Genomic DNA, 19,236 nt, shown 5'->3' with positions numbered 1-19,236 from the left:
GCTATCCTTAACTGGCCAACGAGACTCAGATGCCAGCTATTATCCTACGGCAGCTATGTGTGGCATTAGCTGTGGGTCTTTTTTGCTGCTGATCTAATTTTCACAGTAGCAGTTGGGGCTTGGGAGTCAGAAATGCTGTAGTCACTTCTCTTGCTAAACATTTCGATTCACTCACTGGAGGCGTGCGGAGGGTTGTTCGGAGCTGCTTTGACACCAAAGGTTTTATTTCCAGAGACTGTCACACGGTGATACAAACTGCCAGGGGAATTTAAGCACAGATGATTAATGCATAGTAAGGTAACCCTTGGACTAGCAGAGCTGCTGTTCCTGTGGAAAGAGTGCCTTGTAATAGCTCTTTTATATAAGAGCAGTGAGACGTTCTGGCCTGGGAAGTGCCATGGTTTGAGTTCAATATTTTCCTTAAAAATGCGGAAAGTGAGGTGGGCACTGGAGGCAAAATGCAGAACAACCCACCATGGACCAGATTGAGCAGACCCACAGAGGTGAGGCTGCAGGCAGGTGGTCTGCTTTGCCTATGCATAGATCTGGTCCAGCAAAGAAAATATTCTCCATAGACATCGGCCTGTTGGTCTGCTTCTGCCTTTTGGAAGGTAAAGAGGGGAGCTTCATTTAAAGAGGCTGTAAGAACATGGAAACTGCTCTATCGTGTAGAGAGGGGAAGAGCTAAATTCAGGTGAAAAAGAATTATTTCAGTCTTCCCTGGGATGGGTAGGTAAGCACGAAAAGATGTTTCCCCTTCTTTCCACTAACTTTCACCCAAAGTTATGAATTCCTTCCTAACGCTTGCCTGACACGTAGTTCTGTGTGGGCCAGCGGAGGCAATGCTGAGTTAAAGCCAATTTCTATGGAGGATGAATGAATGCCTGGGAAAGAGACGGGTGGAAAATATAGAGCTAGCACGATACGAGAGACTGGAAAAAGGTTATTTCCTCATTTTGTCCGTTTTGTCATGAAGATAAGTTTTACAGAGGAATACACAGTCTGTGCGTATTCTTTCTGACATTGATGGATTGCATTGGGAAGACGGTCAGAAGGGATCCAAATACGAAATACAGAAGGGTTGGATGGAATATTTTCTGGAGGAATAGTAAAAGCGCAAGTTGACAGTAAGCCTTCAGAGCCACCAGTTTGCTGACTTAATATTCCTCTTGAAGGAAAACCAGTGTGCAGAAAGACAAACAGACATCCTTTATGTCAGCGGCTGCGGGTTGTGGTTTCCTTGGGCACAGAGATAATTCTCTTGTGCTCCCTTGTCCAGCTTTCACTCAATGAAGAATATAGCATGGTAATGTGTGTAATAACCTAGTGACAGAAAACACTGAGAAAAGGGATTAATTATTAAAATACAAACTCTCAGTTTTATTTCTCTCTTCCTTTTTTATTTTTCCTTGTTTGTACAATGCTCTTCTTTCCCACCATATCCTTACATAGCAAAGGCTAATCTGAAAAAACTTGGTTCATCGGGCATTGCCTTTCTTTGATAAGCATGTCCTATTGGAGCTGTAGTGTTCTCTGCAGTTGCTTGATTGCTGATCTACAAAAGCTTGTAGCCAGTTGTTTCAGCTTAAACAAGGAGAAAGTTGACAGAAGGACCTTCAAGACCCTGTCCTTCTTCTGTTCCCTGGCTTGCAAGCTTGTTCTGAACTTGTAATTCCCAACGAAGCAATACTTCTTATTTTGTCTCATTACTATAATGGTTCAAGAAGGGAAAGAAATCAGAAGGGGTCGAGCTGTGTCAGTGAAGAAACACGTCCATGATCACTGAGGAACCTGTTCATTAACTCCCGGTTCAAAACAATGTTTTCATTACCCTGGTTTGCTTTTGCAGCCAGAACGAGCTTCAGAAAGATTGATCTGTTTATGTGTAACTTAAAATGGATGTCCGAGGCATTGCTTTTTTAAATAATTGCTTTGTATTGCTGACTGATTTTCTACTAAACAGGCATGGTTACTTAAATGATACTGTGATATTCACACTTTGTCTTCTGTTCAGATCCAGGAAATTTGTCTCATGAGGATTAGAAGTGCTGCCATCTGCAATACAGACATTTCTATCAGCGGATATGACCAGGAAAACCTACTGTTTGTGAGTAATTGCTTCTAAAAATAAGCACTGTTTCTTAAAAGTGAAACGGGAGAGTGACAAGTAGCTTTAAAACAATTCTTCTAGTTAGCAGCAGAAAATAACCCACATCTGTGGCTGTGTTGTATGGCAAGCACCATGGGCACGGGGCGAGGTGCTAATCCCATACCAGCCTTTGTCCCTCTGTCCCACATGGCACCGGGCCGTGAGAGGGAGGCCCTCAGCCCCCTCCTCTCCTCACGGGGTGGAGAGGAGCTGCAGGAGCAAGGGGCAGAAGAGTGGCACAGGCACACAAGCTGCTGAGGTGGTAAGGGAAAGGTAGCAGGGGTCAGATGGAGGGGCAGGATTAGACCCTCTCTTTATCCTGTAGGACCAATCCATGCAGGTACTGAAGCCTCTGTACTTCCTCTGAAGGGCATAGCAGACTTTATTTCGTAAACTGCTAATCAAGGGAGTAAATCAGAGTTTATAGCCAGTAGAGTAACGTCTGACAGCTCTTCCTGTCTTTCTCTTAGCAATAGGTCTTCAGTGCTGCCAAGAGACAATTAAATTGACACCGACATCTTAATATGCTTGCTTTGATGACAGGGGTTTTGTCACTATTGTCCAGATTGCTCAACTCACACGTGTTAAAGGACACAGAGGAAAAACATCAGTTCAGCCTCTGATCTGCACTCAGTCTACATTTTCATCTAAAATAAGCCATCCCTAGCTCACAGCACAGAAACTGATGGGAGTGAAGAAAAAGCTCCCAGAGGCAGATCAGCCATCAACAATTCAAGAGATAATTTTCCAGCACAGTTTGGCAATGGCTGAACCCCCGTTCTCTGCTACCAGGTGGTTTTAGCTTCAGACAGGGCTGTTACCCTTGTAAATGCTGCTTGGGCAGTACTACATTAGGCAACTGCTGGCTATCATCCTTTCCCACAAACCCACAGGCAGCAGCAATTTTAGACCCCTCTGTTAGATCAGATTCAATCTTTTGCACAACTGAGAGAGCAGAGACCTGTGGCCAGAAGGTAGAGAGCAGAAATGGGGCAGGAACTGCTTAAAAAGATGATTAAAAGGCAAACTATTTATAAGTTGTGAAAAAAGATAATCAGTAAGTAGTCCACCATTTAACACCCTACTTCTCCTGTCTCACTTAGTCACTAAGTCTCAGTGTGACAAATGAAATCCCTCCTTTGCAGCAGTGCAAGGTTTCTTGTTTGTCACAGGGTATTAACCTGAGATTTTTTTAAACACTCCTGTTTGGTTTTAAGGCAAGGCCAACTTTGTCTGTAAAAATTAAAGCTTTCCAAAAGGGGCACCCAAAACATCTGGCAACTTGGACTTCCAGATCAGAGAAACAGTCACTGCCTGCACTGAAAATACAGAAAGCATCTTTCTGTGCTTTCTGTCTTCCTGTCCCACCGGTGAGAGCCCAAGGACAGCCTGTTATCCACCCTTGGCCAGGGGTCAGCAGGGCATGTCTGGAGTCCTGTGCCTCCCAAGAGAGCCCTCTTATAGCCTTCTTACAGCCGACTGTGTGAGCACAATGTGTTCCCCTGCTTTCTGGGAGCAGGAAACATATTGGCCGAAGCAATTTCCATTTTCCAAAAGTCATCCTTTTTACCTGTACACATCTCCTAGCTCCAAACTCAGAAACAAAAGAGGGGCAAGTTTTCACACCGGGACTCTGCACAAAGCAGAGGGGAGGCAGCCTCGCAGCCAGCCGAGGCACACTGCCCGTGCTTTGCTTCAGAGCGCACAGCGCTGCAGCAGCTCCCTGCACAGCGTTCCCTGGGTGACTCTGCTGAACCAGGGCTGTGAATGGGCTGCAGGTGGCAGATGGCAGGCTCTGAGCCGCACACGCTTTTAAATTAGGGTAGTTTCAGACCGCTGTAATCTGGTTTGGTTCTTGTGGCTTGCCCAAGATGCAAAAGCTATAATAACAGCAGAAACTTAGGCCTGCACATCTGGAGAGCGCACACACAATACAGTACAGGAGACAGTGGGATTAATTTGTGGAAATTTAGCAGAAGAAAACTATGGCCAGGTGTCAAAAAAAAATTCTTTACAAAGTGATGATCTAATCAAAGAAAGTGGTAAGACACTGCTTACTCCAGGTGCTCTGGGTGAAGAGAGAAACTGACTGCATTGGCTGGACCTGTTCTTCTACCCCCAAATCCCCCTGTTCTGGGGCAGCTCTTCCATAAATATTTTACACTATGCAAGCCTGCGATCTGAAGCCAGTTGTGTGGCCATTTCTGTCTCTAACAGCCTTATCCACCACAGCCCATATAAATCAGTGGGAATTATTCTCATGGAAAACTGGGGTCTCGAAACAGGCCCTTGTAATATAGCAGATAAATCAGCAGCAGTGTTGGCATTGCATAAAGGGCAGGGTGAATAATAATAGCAACAAAGAACTCCCAGCATCCAGAAAGCGCCGCAGAGGTCAGGCTCTGCCATGAAGGCAGTTGTTCAGGAGAGATTTAGATGTTTTGAAGGAAAGTGCAGCAGGACAGTCACGCAGGGAGCTACTAAAAGGCTCTGTTTCAGCTGCAGCCCCCTGGTCCGGGGTGCTGGCTGAGGATGCTGCCGCAGAGCCGAGCACCTTTCCACCACTTTCCATGTAAACTATTTTTCCAAGCATGCTTTATGCAGGTCCCATAGTCCACTGCCCTGCTGCAGGTGACTCAGTTCATACTGGTAGGCTGTGAAAACCGCAGCCTGCTCCTACACAGCCTCTTAAAGGGTGCCTCCAGCAGCCTGCCCTCTGCCCAGCTCTCGCTCCCCGCTCCAGCAGCCACCTCAGCCTTTAGCAGCTGGGTGAGCGCCTCCGTTTCCTATGGAAATTCAGTCAGAAATTGGAAGTTGGAGCTGGAAGTTGCCACCATCCAACTTTACCCTCACACTCCATAATCCTGTGGCAGTGATTTGCCAGAACTTTCCTTTATTCCAGCCTTTCCAGCAAATCCTTCCCACGTGGCTCCAGTTAAGCCCAGGTGAACACATTATCATAGTTATCTGCGCTGTGCACTGGCTCTTCAGAGTCTGAACAGACTGCAATGTTCTCAACCGTGGCTTTCTTCAATGGATTATTTTTGAATTTCTTCAACAAATAATTCCTGGTCTGTACCCTGACTCACTGAGTGCTGTACCTCTCTTAAGTAATGCATGCTAATGATCATCTGTTCTGCATTTTATGTCTAGTAGTGGTACAAGATGAAAGCCCAGTATTGCCTATTATACTGGGGCTACAGATATATATATATATAAAAAAAACCACCCTGCAAGATGACATCTGTTGTAGCCAAAGTTCATATATTCCTTCATGAAAATTCAACTACATTACAAAAAAAAAAAAAAAAAAAAAAAAAAAGGATTTGCAGTAGATGGAGAATGATTCATGCTTAAATATACAGCAGAATGCCACTCAGAATCCTCTCTTTTCCCCAGTCCTTGCTGTTTTGTGGGCCCAGCCCATGAGGAACTATGATCAATGCTAGCAAATGTACATTTTCTCACCTTGCCCTTCAGCATTTCATCAGAGATAACGCTAAAATCTGGTGCTCTTTTGACATCACACAAATAGCATTTTCTGTCTTCTCTCTCACAGACTGTTTTATCTTTCACTGCTCAGCAAATCTTCACATGAAGCTGAATGTTTAGCTGCAAAAAATGAAGTGTATGGAGGAGATGCATGAATACAGAAAGTAGCAGGACTGCCACTGAATGGTCCTTTTTTGGGAGAAATTGGCCCCGTTTTCAGTGGGCGAACAGCTGCCTCCCAGCTGAGATTTATCAGCTAAAGACAAGGCAACACAAATGTAGCAACAGAGAGAGCTGTGAAAACTGGAGGGCTGTTTCTGGCCGCATCCTGCAAGCGACTGGGCATTTATGTCCTGGACGAGGATGCCCAGGTCTGTGCTCCCAGCAGCATCCCCTGCTGGGGAAGGATGACACTGCTGAGTGCCAGCTAGCGAAAGAAACCAGAGCTGAAGCCCTGAGACAAGTCCCCAGATTGATATCTGGCACGGCTTTCTGTATCCCTGAGCTACAGAAGTAGGTCAGAAATTTATGTAAGAGATGTAGCACTTCTACCCAGGTAGCACGCGCTTCCTTGGGCACTCCCTGATTTACGGCTGCTGGGCACAAATGTTTTCCCATTGCTCTTGGTCACTGTGGTCCCTCAGTGCCATGGCTAACACCCAAAGCCAGCCTGGGTCTCCTGCTCCACCTGTGCAACGTCATGTGCTGAAGCAGGAAAAATGTGGAGTGAGGGAGGAGGGAAGGTGTTATTGCAGCCATTGCTGTCTTCGTCTTCAGATGCCTGCAACAGCAAAGTGAGGTGGGGCTGTGCCTCCCTCCTTCTTCATTACACGTTTCTGAGGGCTGCAATTTACTGTAATTCAGAATGAAGCTGCTGAAGTTTTGTGGGGGAAGGTCAGCGTGCTAAGACACCAGCACACCTCCAAGGCAGCTGCAGCTGGGTCATCAATGAGTTGGTGGTGGGTGACACCGGGTTGTGAGAGTGAGACAAGGAACGTGACACCCATGCAGGTTTCCTACGTGAACTGCAGAAGAAAAAAATTGGTGTTTTGGGATCTCAAAGATGGGAGAGTCGATGGAAAAGCATCAGGAGGGAAGCATACAGAGATGGAAAACATCCATTATTGCCCAGAGGAGGCTGGCACTGAGGTGGTGTGATACAAGCTTTTAACATCCTGCTTATCTCACTGTTTACACTGGGAGCAAAGTGGCACTGGTAAATGCCTGTTTTTCCTAATTATTGCAGCTTTCATGTACCTGTGAGTTTCATGGCAGGGCTGGATCTTCAGGGGGGACGCCTGAGCAGGGATCCCATAAAGCGCTAGCAAGGACCACAGCGGTGAGGGAGGACACGCTGCACCACCGCGTACATCGTGCCCTGCAAGGGAACCCGCATGCCAGCCAGGAACCTACTGAAGACTACTTTGAAGTTAAGTCCTGTTTTTTTGTCCTTCTTTCATGTCTCAGGATGATGTCAATCCTAAGGTGTTTTTTTTTAAGGTTGCTCTTGTAATTAAATGATTCTCAGTGGGAATGAAAATTTTATTTACAAAAATTCCTTGCAAAAAAGTGCCAATTAAGTGCCAGCAATTTCTGTAATGCTCACTACAATCATGGCACTGATTAAAACCAAGAACTACCCCTGTAGATACATGGAGAAAATCATTCCTGGCCTCTCACAAATTGCAATTTAGTGAGCTGGCAAAATACCAAGTGCCCAGCTCATACCCGGCCAATAAAAGCACCGGAACAGTTTTCCATGTATTTCTCTGCTCGGGCTTTGTGTTAATGGAACAGGACATTCCAATAACCTTTTAAAAGGTTAGACTAATTCAGTTGTTTGGGTTTGCGAGAGCCAAGCTGTGTTAGTCCAGTTGTTGGGTAATAAGCCGAGGGAGGCAGGGCAATGTTTTAAGGTGTTTTCATGAAATAGTTGGTATAAAAGAACAGGTGATCTGACCAGTGGGGAATTTGACTTGCTAACAGGACCAAGGGGACAGGCAGCTGCAAGGTTTTTGTCTCTCCTCAGCATCACCAGTCCCTGAGCCTGGCCGCACCTGCGCAGCACTGGTACTATGATCCTGGGATGAGAGGGATGCATGGGGATGAATAATTCAGCTGCAAATCAGCTCTCCAACTGCACAGCTTTTTCTTTTCTTTTTTTTTTTTTTTTTTCCTGGGTTTCTATTTTTAATTTAGATACTCCCACATGTGTTTTTGGTAGATTAGAGACATGAGAAATCAGAGAAGAAGGCTGATGCAGACAGGTAACGGAGCCTGGGGGTGGTGGAGGTTGGACCGACGCTGGCCTGGAGCAGGGCTGGGGCAGCCCTCCTGCCAAGGGCAGCACGGGGCTGCTGGCACGGTCCTGCGAGGGGACGAGCACCCCACGTCCTTTTTAAATCAGTGGGAGGTGAAAGTGCTCAGCATCACTCGGATTTAGATCCCTTTGTCAGCAGTTAGAAAGAAGCAGTGGTCAGTGGAGGTGCTCTACCACGGGATGGACTTCAGGGAAACTGTGTTCAGTTTTGAGGTCTGCTCTGCATCTCTTCTATGCAAATCTTGTAAATCCTCTGTCTTGTAGTTCCAAATTTGTTTTTGAGAAAACCACTACCGCTGCTTCTTTTGGTCTTCCTTGTCTAGCTATAATCTCTAGGGAAGAAACCATCACTGCTTGTTTATAGCTATAGATTATTCATGGGGGAGCCTCTTATGCTGCATGGTAGCATCTTCCTATGACATGTTTTAATCATGAAGATCAAAAAGAGACAGTTGGCAGAAAGGTTTCAGAGAATAAAAGTTTTCAGTGCTGCAGCTTAGTGAGGTGGTGAGGGACTACAGGAAACAATGGGGAGGAAAAGCTGCCAATTTGGGCAAAAGCAAAATTATCATTCCATGTTCATCTTTGTGGAACTGAGATTTCCAGAAGAGACTGGCTGGCATTTTCATTTGTACACTAGTTCCTGAAGATTATAAAACCAAAGATCAAAGCATAAGGGAAATGCTGTCATGGCTGAGAATCTTTTTCTTTTGCTGTGTATACAGAATTTTCCAATAAATTACTGCAGATGAGTCCTAATACTGGTAATAACTGTTTTTACAAAGTCTAGACTGCTCTTGCAAATTTCAGGCTGGAAAAGGTATTGGTGTGTTGCTGTGGACTCAAGGAAAGCCTTGAAATATAGAGTAGTTTGCTCTCTTCTTGTCATGTCACAAGGAGTCTTAAGTCTCGGTTCTAAGTCATGGGATATGGGGAACCTCTTAAAAATGAGGTAAAAGGGAAGCAAGTATTTGAAACCCAAAAGTGGAGGAACTAATGCGAGATCATCCAGTAGTCTACTGCCATGGTGGGGGAAAGCATCTAGATTTCGTGAGACACTGTGTCCTGTGCTACACTTCCTCAGCATCTAAATAAAAGGCTATATGTAAAAAACAAACAACAAACACTATTTCTTGATCTTTGTGAACAAGAAAAACAGAAAACCCTGGATTAACTGCTAAACTCATTGCTAAACTGCTTGATTTCAGGTAAGGAAAGCCTGCTGCTGCTCCCACATTTTAGGGAGAAAGAAGGGAAATAGAAAGGAAATCTGTAATGATGAGGAAGCCAACATCCTTCACAACAGAAATTTCAGGACTAATTGTTCACAAAGCTTGATGATCAGTTTTAACTCCATGATATTCAGGAGACTGGAACAAGAAGCACCATTACTCTCAGTTCAGTAGGTTGGTCACTAGTCAACCAGCTAAATGTCCAAAAACCTCCATTTATCAGGTACCTTTGGCTTCCTTAATTCTAAGAAAAGGAGTGCCAACAGGTGCATGCCACAGGGTGGCTTCTCACAGCAACATTTTACAAAGAGTAGCTGCAATCTTAAAATACAAAACAACCTGCCAGACATACAAAGGTTTCTCTTTCCTTCCTAAAACATGAATTTTATCTCCAAATACTACACTTGCCTGCAGCCCCCAAACAGCAAGTTTACAGAAGTGAAGCGGAGTCTGGCTTGAGATAGGGAATCCTTGGAGGCACTAAAGCAGGAATGGATTGCTTTATATCATTAGAAAGTGAAGGCTGTCTACTTTCCTAAGGGATATAAAGCATTCAGTGTGCATCTGGTATTTCAGAAGATACTGAGCCACAGCAATGCCCCAGAATAATCTTTTGCATATGCATCGCAGGCCATTTTAGAGCTTCTAAACTTTTATCAAAAATTGAATTAATTTTCTTCTCTCTAATGGCATGTCTAAAGGCATGTTGGAGACATCCTACACACCTTTTTACCCACCTGTTTCTCCATCACTCCCTTCATATTTAAAGAAAGACAGGCACTAAAAATCCTGGACAGTCCTTAAGAAATCTTCTGAGTATCCCATTAGTGTAAAAGCAGTGCTAATGTGCACTGGGGATTCTAGGTGTCAAGCTACCTTCTACTTTTAACTCATTCAGTGGGCTTCTATACTTTAAAGAGTAGAAAACAACATTCAAATTAAACAAATTTTAAGTATTAGATAAGGTAACAATATAAGTACTGGACTTGCAAAAAACATCAAAACTAAACATTATGCACACTCCCTAGACTTAGGAACGTTAGGAAATACTATGGCCAAAATAAATAAAAGAACACCTTTAGAAATAAGAAGACTCAAATGTAGGAATCTGTTTGTATGGGCTGTATATACAGAGTACCCAAATGATATCTTGGCATTTTGTTCTCTTCATGCAAACATTTTTTTTACAAGTTCAGGCTGAAACAAAAGAAGCTTGATTTGACTACTGAAGCAACCCTGAACTCCCCACATGGGACACAAAGACAAGAAACCTTGACAGGTCACCTCAGCATCACTGTGGGTCTGCATAGCTAGAAGCAAAACTTGCCTTGAATTCCAGAATATAATTTGGCATTGTTGAGTTTATTTATGGCAACAGAATCTAAAATGAGCCTTACTCTCCAAAGAGACACCCTCAACTGTTAAAAAATTGCAGTCAGGTAAATAGCCTTTCATTGGGGAAATACAACTACTTAACATTTAAACAATATTTTCTATTATATATATATATATATATATAGCATAAAAATCTTGAACATCTATTTAACAGCAATATACTACATTTTCCTATATAGTTTTTGTGACGTCTATATTTTTTCTGATGTTCTTTATTTTCAGCTACAAGGAGAAAATGAGTGGCAGGTTTTATAGCATCAAATCCTGAAAATGCTCAGTTAATTGGTATTTAGGAATTGCAATCCAGAGCAGTTAATCCTTTCATTAGTTTTCTTATCATTGGGAAGCACAAAAATTTATATCTAGTACCAATGGATTTGAATTTTATATGTAAGATTGCTAACAACCATGATCATTCTATGGAGTGGACTTAATATCTCCATAGTCTACATGGCATTAAAATATATCTGTTTGATAATAACACCAATAAGGTAATAAAAATGGCAAAATAAATAAATAAAAAGGACTAAAGTTAAATCATAGATGATCATTAGGAAAGACTGACAGACTTCAAACAGCATCCACAATACTTATACCAACCCTTTTTTGTTTCCTTTGCAAAATAAATTAAATTAAAAATTCCTTTAACAGGACTCAGAGCTCCAAACAGTGCTAATGAAAAATAAGGTATCATGAGACTGGAGAGGATCATAATAGCATCATAACTTTTCCAGCTGTAATATCTGCAATATTCTAAAGTGGTACAATATTCTCTTTGCTGGACAGTGAGATTGGGAGCTGTCATCCTGTCTCCCCTACGTACACCATCCCTGACAAAATGGTTTGCTGGGTTCAGTATCTAAGTGTTCTTGTGCTCGTCCTGCTTGGGCTCTCCCAGCTAAATCGTCTTCACAATCCCCAGACCTGGGATCCCTGTGGCTTTCAAGCTTCAGGCGTTGGAGCAGTTGCAGACTACACCGCTGATCCAAACCCCTTCTGGGACTTGGGGCTCTGAGACCAGCATTTGTTTCCCCTTTCTGCTTTGCGATTGGGCTGAGTCTGACTTCTGGCAGCTGGCTATTAGCAACTTCACTCCTCCTAGCACTTTCTCATTTTTCATCTCTTGTGTTTGTTGATGATGGAGTCCTTATTGTGTGAGTGAAGTGTGGCGCACAGACTTGCACAAAGCATCGCACCATTTGTCATGAAATACGAGGCTGTTTTTATGCACTGCTGGCTTTTCTGCAGACTCCTCCCCACACAGGCATGTCGGGAAGCAGCAGACTGGTAAAGGATCATACAACAACAATTTTAAAATGCAGAGATGTCCTGCAGCCATCTTTACAACATCCCACATGCCCAGAGGACACAGCTGAACCAAGTGTTCACAAAAGCTATCCTCATGAGACTTGCTCTGTTCTTTGGCTTCTTCTGGAGTCAGTGAAGAGAACAGGGGTCTGACTTATGTACTCTGCATTGCCACTGGATGAGCCTTGCCTCTTAGCGAAAAGCTTTCCTCAGCTAAAACAGGCCCTAGCGAAAACTGGCCCTAATCCCATGCCCTGGATGGGCTCCAGAGGGTCCTGGGTGGGGTTCCTTGCAAGCACAGCTCCTCACCTTCCCAGGGAGAAAGTGACCCACCCAGTTTGGCTACCTGAGCTATAAAATGGGCAAAGTGTGCTGCCACAACCAGTGCTAACTCCCTGTCCATGACCATTGTTCCTGTGCTTAGGACATTTTTGCATGAATTAATTGTTTTCTTAAGTCTATGAGGAATGAATCAAAGTGTATACCTTGCTGAAACTGCATATCCTTTGTTTGAATCTGCTTTTTGGGATAGGAAGGCATGGAATATCCTCTCCTTCCCATCTCTAGCAGGTCATTTCACCATGAGGGAAGAATGCTGAATGAGCTTATCCCATATATATGGTATACCTGCAAGCCACACAAAGCAGTTTTGATGAAAAACATGCAAAAGAACCTCCCCCCTGCCAGAAGTTATGTTTTCTTTTTTATTGAAGTATAATGATTTTTGGGGGGTGGGGTAGAAGTAAATGATTTAGAGAAGTGTTAGCTTTGAGTTACACCTGTCAGACCTTCAGCTTCCCAACTGTACTGTAGGATTTATAGCACAGCTGTATCTGCCTTGCTTTGTGACTCAAAGTTAATGTCTAAAGAGCAATGCTCCCATCTTAAATGTTACTTCAGAAGGTAATTCAGATTTTCTTCAGGAAATAAGGACTTGGCTGACTAATTACAGTACTTCAGGGGGCCAGATCCTGGCTTTCCACAGAGATCACGTCACATCGTCTTTCCTGTTAACGGGTTGAATTTTGTCCTAAAAGTTCCCAGAGTTATTGGAAGAGGGAGGTTTCCTCTCTAGGGGAAACTTGTTACATGACCTCTCTGCTGCAATAGTGAGAACCTCGTGTTGCTTTCCAGCCTAACTGTAATACGTCTACTTTTTTTTTTCCCTTTATTATTATTCTTTTCTTTAAATAGCTCTTTGTTCCTGGTATGAACCCAACCAACATAGTCTTAGAAAGAAATCAGTATCCTACCATAGTGCTTTTATATATATATATATATATATATATATATATATATATAAGCATTACTTTATGTCACCTCTCATATGACACGCTTCGTGGTACCTCTCTGCACTTGTTGCAGACGAACTCCTATTTCTTACAGGTGACAGGGCTTGTATGCTGTGCTGCAGAAATGCATTCATCCGTGCTTTCCCCAATGAAACTTTTTCTTTCCGCTGGAAATACCTTGTCTGAAGTATGCTATGAGCACGCACACCTATTTGACAGCTTCATCCCATGGTCAATGCATAGTCATCCAGTGATCACCTGCGACACTCAGAATTCTCTCTGCCTGAGCCATCTCTCTTCTTAGAGAAGAAATTCCTCATTAACCCTGAAGTGCACACCCTTACATACTGTTCTAATCAAACATTTCTTCCCATTTATGAACCTGTCAAAGTTAAAAAGGTTTTAATATATGATGGTTGTCTTCTGTATTAGCAGTGTCCCTTCATCTTCTCATTTCAATAGCACACCTACTTCATATGCCAATGTAGTTAATGGAAACATTACCAGCGCTGGTCCTAAAATTGACCCTTGGGGAACGCTTGCAGTAACTTGCTTCTTGGATCTTCTCTTTTCTTCCTTTTCCTCTGCCCTTTTCCATCAATCAGTTCTTCCCCACCTTTCATGCATGTTCTCTGTTAATCTCAATCTTTTGCTTCATTAATATTTTCCCATTTAGGAGTGTATCAAGTGCTTTACTAAGGTCCAAAGGAAATTTACCACATATTCTATTTTGGAAAATCCATTATCTCATTTAAGGAAAGCTATCAGGTTATTCTGACACTGCATTCCTCTGGTAAATCCAGGCTCCTTTCATCTCGTTTTCTGTTTAACTAGAAAGGATAATTCAATCATTCTTTCTCCTTTGGTAATTATATTGTATGTAGAAATATAGAAGAAAAAGAAAAGAGGTGAATCACATTTAATTCCATGTGGAGCATATTTACATCAATATACATTATATATAAAGTCCACATATATGTGTGTGTGCATATGTTCGTTATGTTTATATATGCAGACAACATGGACACATACATGTATGTATATAAAATTTCCAAGCTGCAATGAGCTTAATAGTAAAATATTAGTATTTTAACTTTTCCCTACAATAAAGACTTTTTTTGCTCATTAATTTTAAGATTTTCAGATATTTTTGTCTTGTTCTACTCCAGCCATTATTCCTGGAGCCAGCTAACAGCTGAAAAGACAAACCCGGTGTGCAGGATGATTTTACCCAGCACTCAGATTGTTTCCTGCTGTCAAATATCATTAGAAAGTTTAAGTGCATTCTAGCTGTTGGATAATTGCTATGATGAAGTTTGGCCGTCGCTGTAAAAAGCAGTTTCAACAGTCACATGGAAAATGTCCATTCACCACCTATTTTAAACATGAGGGTCTGGCCCTTAATGAAAGAAACATCACTGCATGACAAGCTTCCTTAATGCATCTTTATTCGTTCTTTTCCATTTGTACTTTACTTATTTATTTGTACTTTTCAAGTACAAACTTTTATAATACACAAATTCACTGCGAAAGAGGGTGATGGGGGCTGGGACAACCTAACAGTTTCCCTGCCACCAAAAGGGACAGGATTCATCATCTTCCCCAAGTGCATCCTCTCTCCTGCCCCGCTTGCTGGACAATCCCTGTTTTTGTGCTGGCTGTGGCACCCACTGAACCCTTTCCTGAACCAGCTCACCTTCCTGCTGGGACAGGCAACCAGCTCCTTCCTTTGCTACTCTACTCTTCACCCAGTTTCCAAAATTCACACTCGTATATAATAAAGAGAGGGAACATTCCCAGATGCATTTGAGTCGTGGATAACTTAGTGACAACGGATCACCACAAGCAGAGTCCACCAATTCACCAAGACAGGGCTCTCAGCCCCATGACTGTAAATTCAAAACTTTAATGGTCTTAAATCATCTTTCTTTTTTTTTTTTTTCAGATAAAAGGTAAGAAACATAGAGCTCTGAATGCTGCAAAGGTGTAATTTTGCTCACCACTGTGTATAATGAGCTCTGAAAAACAACAAAATTGTGCTAGTGCATTAGAAGATGGCCAAGATGAAAAAGCAGCATGGATTACTTTGCTTGAAAACTGGATTGTTGATGAAGGGCAAAACAGCAAGTGTATTGATTTTGCGAACTTCTCTCCACCTACGTGCACACACCTACTTGCAAACTTTAGTCCGAATCCGTACGAATCTGTCACAGACTGCTCTGAACATTGGGGATGTGCATTTGGGGTTAAATGTAGACGCCCACTGCAATATAGGTGCTGCACAAAATCCTCTGGGAATGAGGCTCACCTAGGATTTATTGGGCCCAGATCCGCATCCCAGCTCCCTGCTCAGGGGCCAACGTCACCCTGTTAAAACAACGCTGGCAAATATGATTCCACCCAGCCTTGATCTTGCACATTTTCAAAATCCTCCTGTGTCACTCAGTGGCTGAATGAGTGGCACTCAGACAGGTCCAGGTTCCCAAGCACAGCCCCCCGGATGGGAGGCGGGCATTTACTTACTATTCAACACATCCATTTTTCCATTGACACATTCTGTAAGTTCTTCATCTTGCAAAATTGATAGATGATGAGCCTGTGTTGACTTAAACGCTTCAGATTACAAGAACCTCCTCCATCATCAAGGCCAGTCTCCTGATAGAGCAGATGTCAACAGTATCACTTAATAAGCTTATGAACATATTAAGCTACACCCCTAGTAATATGACTGCCCTTGTCTAAATCCATTCCCTTCTGTACCAAAAGTGTAGCTCTACCTCTTCTATCTGTTTCAAGAGTTTATTCTTCCATTACCACAATATTTGAGTGCTCTTTAAATAAAATCTATCGGAAGAAGTGAGGATCCTATTTATTTTAATGAAGTCACTCAGAATTTTTCCCATTGAGATCTGGGCTCAGATGGGGGATAGAGGTTTGAGAGGTTGTGGCTTTTTGTTTGTTTTGTTTTGTTTGTTTTGTCTTGTTTTGTTTTGTTTTAATTTAATCTATTAATTTCTTGCTTTTTTATATTCTCAAGTGCAACTCTTTACATCCCTGCAATCCAATCACCTGCAATTGTTATCTGACCTTACACTTTAAAGCAAAATCACTAAACGCACGTATATATTAACAAAGGGGAAATGAAACTCAGAAGCAAAACCTACTCTAAAGGACTCTAATGGAAAAAACAAAAACAAAACAAAAACAAAACAAAACAAACAAAAAAAAAAAACAAACAAGCAAACTAATTACATGAAATGAGGATGGGATTTGAAGTAAGCAGGCAATAAAAATAATTTTGTAGTCCAAATGCTGCTTTTTAATGCTCTTTCTGTAGGAGGCTGGAAAAATACTAGTAATATTTTTGATATGGAGCAAAAGAGCAATGCCAGGAAATACAAACATCAATTCTGGTAACTCTCAGCAAAGGCAAAATGATACTTGTACAGAAATCTGGGAAGCGTGTCTATTTAAGTGACAGACAACTGGGGCACTTCTGCAGATTCCTCATACAGGAACTAATGAATTATCTAACCACTAAATTATTTGCAGGCATTGTGTTGATTAACAAAAATGCCAACAAATAAGTTGCAAAGGCTATGCAAATCCAGAATGAAAGAAAACAGAATATCAGCCTTATGGAAAATAGTTTAGTATCAAATTTAGCATAAAGGCCAACACAAATTTCATTATATCACTAATTTCCCATAATGAAAGGAGACTGTTTAAACAGTTCAGATCAACAAATAAAATCATTCTGGGGTAGGGTGGGATAACAGGAGAGAGGGGTAGGTTCCCTCTTAAGAAAAGTCTGAGAATCTCCTGTATTCAATCCATTACAATACACCCTGCTATTTGAAGGCTTCATAGTTTGGTATTTTGGCACATCTGGATACTCTTGAATATAGAAAAGTACTTGGTATAAACTCTGCTACTTCATTTATTTGACTCATTTACATAAAAATTAAAGAACAAAGCAGAGGCATACTAGTCTCAAAGACTTCTGTAATTTTCAGTGATATCTCAAACCCTCTCTCATTTAAAAAGAGCATAAGTGCCCCTGGTCTTTTTCTCTACCCCTTTTTGTGTTAGTTACACATGCAGCAAGTGAATTCTCTTCCTTTCACAACTTGTCCAACCTTCCATCCACCAGAACATGTAGACAGGGCACGGCATACAGAGAAAGCTACTCAAAATAGCTTTGCTCTTTCTTTCTGTGCCTGCTTCTGGCTCGTCTCAGTTTTCCTCACTTTGTTTTAATTTGTTTACAGATTCATGCATCCTGTGTACCTTCATTTAGTCCTTGGCTACCATCCTCTCTATCAGAATCCTCACACAGCAGAGTAAGCTTCTGTCAAATCAATGAGAAAGTGACACAAATTAAAGGTCAATATATTCTTGGAGTGAGGTCCCGGTAGTATCTACTGTTGACAGAAGTCATCTTCTGTATGTCCTGAAGTAATACACAACTGAAACCTGTGCTGAATGTCTTTTATTAGCAGCTAATCAGAGTCCTACCACCAAGTCCTCCCAGAAGGAAATAAGTAACAGAAAATGATAATATTTTGTTGTTGTTGTTGTTTTTCTCCAGTTTACTGTTTGGAAATAGTGGGTGCCAAGTGGCGTCTATGGCCAAGACATGGCCCAATACTATGGTTATAAGAGAACCTCCACCTATTTATAAGCCCCTCCAGCAGCACCTTTTTAGCAGTACACATTTCAACAGTATCACAAGGTATGTCTGACCTTGACCCAAGCCCACTTTGGGCCACCGCATAATTTGGTGAACAGAGAAGAGACGGAGGCTCCACGTTGGCCCAACCCTTAAGTCCTCCCTAGTTGTGGCAGGTCTACATTTGTGTACAGCATCCAGACAATTTCCTTGAGGGCATTTAAGATTGTGATTAATTTAGCATTCATCTAAACAGATTATCTTCAGCTTCAAGCAAATGAAATCTATAAGTAGATTGTCAGGATGAGAAAGCAATTTTTTAGTGAAATGAAAGGATTAAAAAAGTAAGACAAAGGCCTGACTACTCAATCAGCTATAATCTTGATGATGGGCCTCGGGAAATACAGGTCAATATGCTTAATGTTATATACTTTAACAGTCCAGAGATTTAAATGTATTTTTAAAAATAATAATTCTAAATTTGAGGCAGTGATTGGACTTTCAAAATGTTTTTAAGACAAGATAATTTCCTCATATTTTACTACCTTTGTTCAGCCTGATCTCTATCATGTTCTTTCCCCGTCGAACTATATGCACTGAGTAAAAAGGTTTTCATCTGTATGCAAGGACAGCTAATTCTTTCATGGCAAGCCCTTTTCCTTTGGAGGTGGGAACCTCTCAGGTACCTGAGATGAAACCAGCAGGGATCACAAAGTTCACAGCCCAGCATATGGATGGAAATTAAAATCAACAATGGGTCATCCTAATGGGCCAGGCAGGGGGTGTGCTCATTCATCTCTCTGTTTAACAGGCAGTAACCCCTGGTGGAGGGCAGGACAGACAGCTGGGGACGTGAGCTCTTGAACTGCCCCTCCTGAATCAGAAATGCTCAGGGATCAGGGATGGACTTCTCAAGTCACACGTGCTGTGTAAGCAAGCAAGGAGCCAATTTCTGAATGATCTGAGCCAGCTTCAGGAACCAAACTGATACAAGCCACTCAGATCCTGTCTAGATAGGTGTAAGGAAAATCATCCTGAAATATGAAAACGTGTCCCAGCTACTCGCAAGATCTCGTTATCCTGGTGCAGGGGCTCAGTCAAGGACTACACTGCATCCATCCCCCTACATCCCAAACTAATGCATACAGTTCTAGTGAAACTGTGGTGATTTATAAGCAGCACAAGTATCAGAGCTGCTCTCGGTTCACTTTTGTGTCTAAAAGGTTATAGTTTAAGCATACTTGACAGGTATACAAAACCAAGCGGAAAGCTTAAACTCAGTTTATTTTTAGTCATATAAGAGGCCTCTGTCTCTGGAGCACAAAAAGCTCCACCTTACCGTAGGCATTACATTGCATAAACAGAATGTGTTGATT

At 42.2% G+C, this 19,236-nt stretch overlaps 1 long non-coding RNA gene across 1 annotated transcript; it reads left to right on the top strand.

The window, feature by feature from the left end:
* On the top strand, nt 1-6,434 carry LOC137852672 (uncharacterized). The gene is made up of 3 exons (XR_011093976.1): nt 1-733; nt 2,015-2,107; nt 5,709-6,434. It is a non-coding gene; the product is annotated as an uncharacterized lncRNA (long non-coding RNA).
* The last annotated feature ends 12,802 nt before the right edge of the window (nt 6,435-19,236 follow it).

This window comes from Anas acuta, chromosome 2 (assembly GCF_963932015.1).
Source record: "Anas acuta chromosome 2, bAnaAcu1.1, whole genome shotgun sequence".
NCBI classification, from domain to species: Eukaryota; Metazoa; Chordata; class Aves; order Anseriformes; family Anatidae; genus Anas; species Anas acuta.
This window is presented reverse-complemented; position numbering and strand designations above follow the sequence as displayed.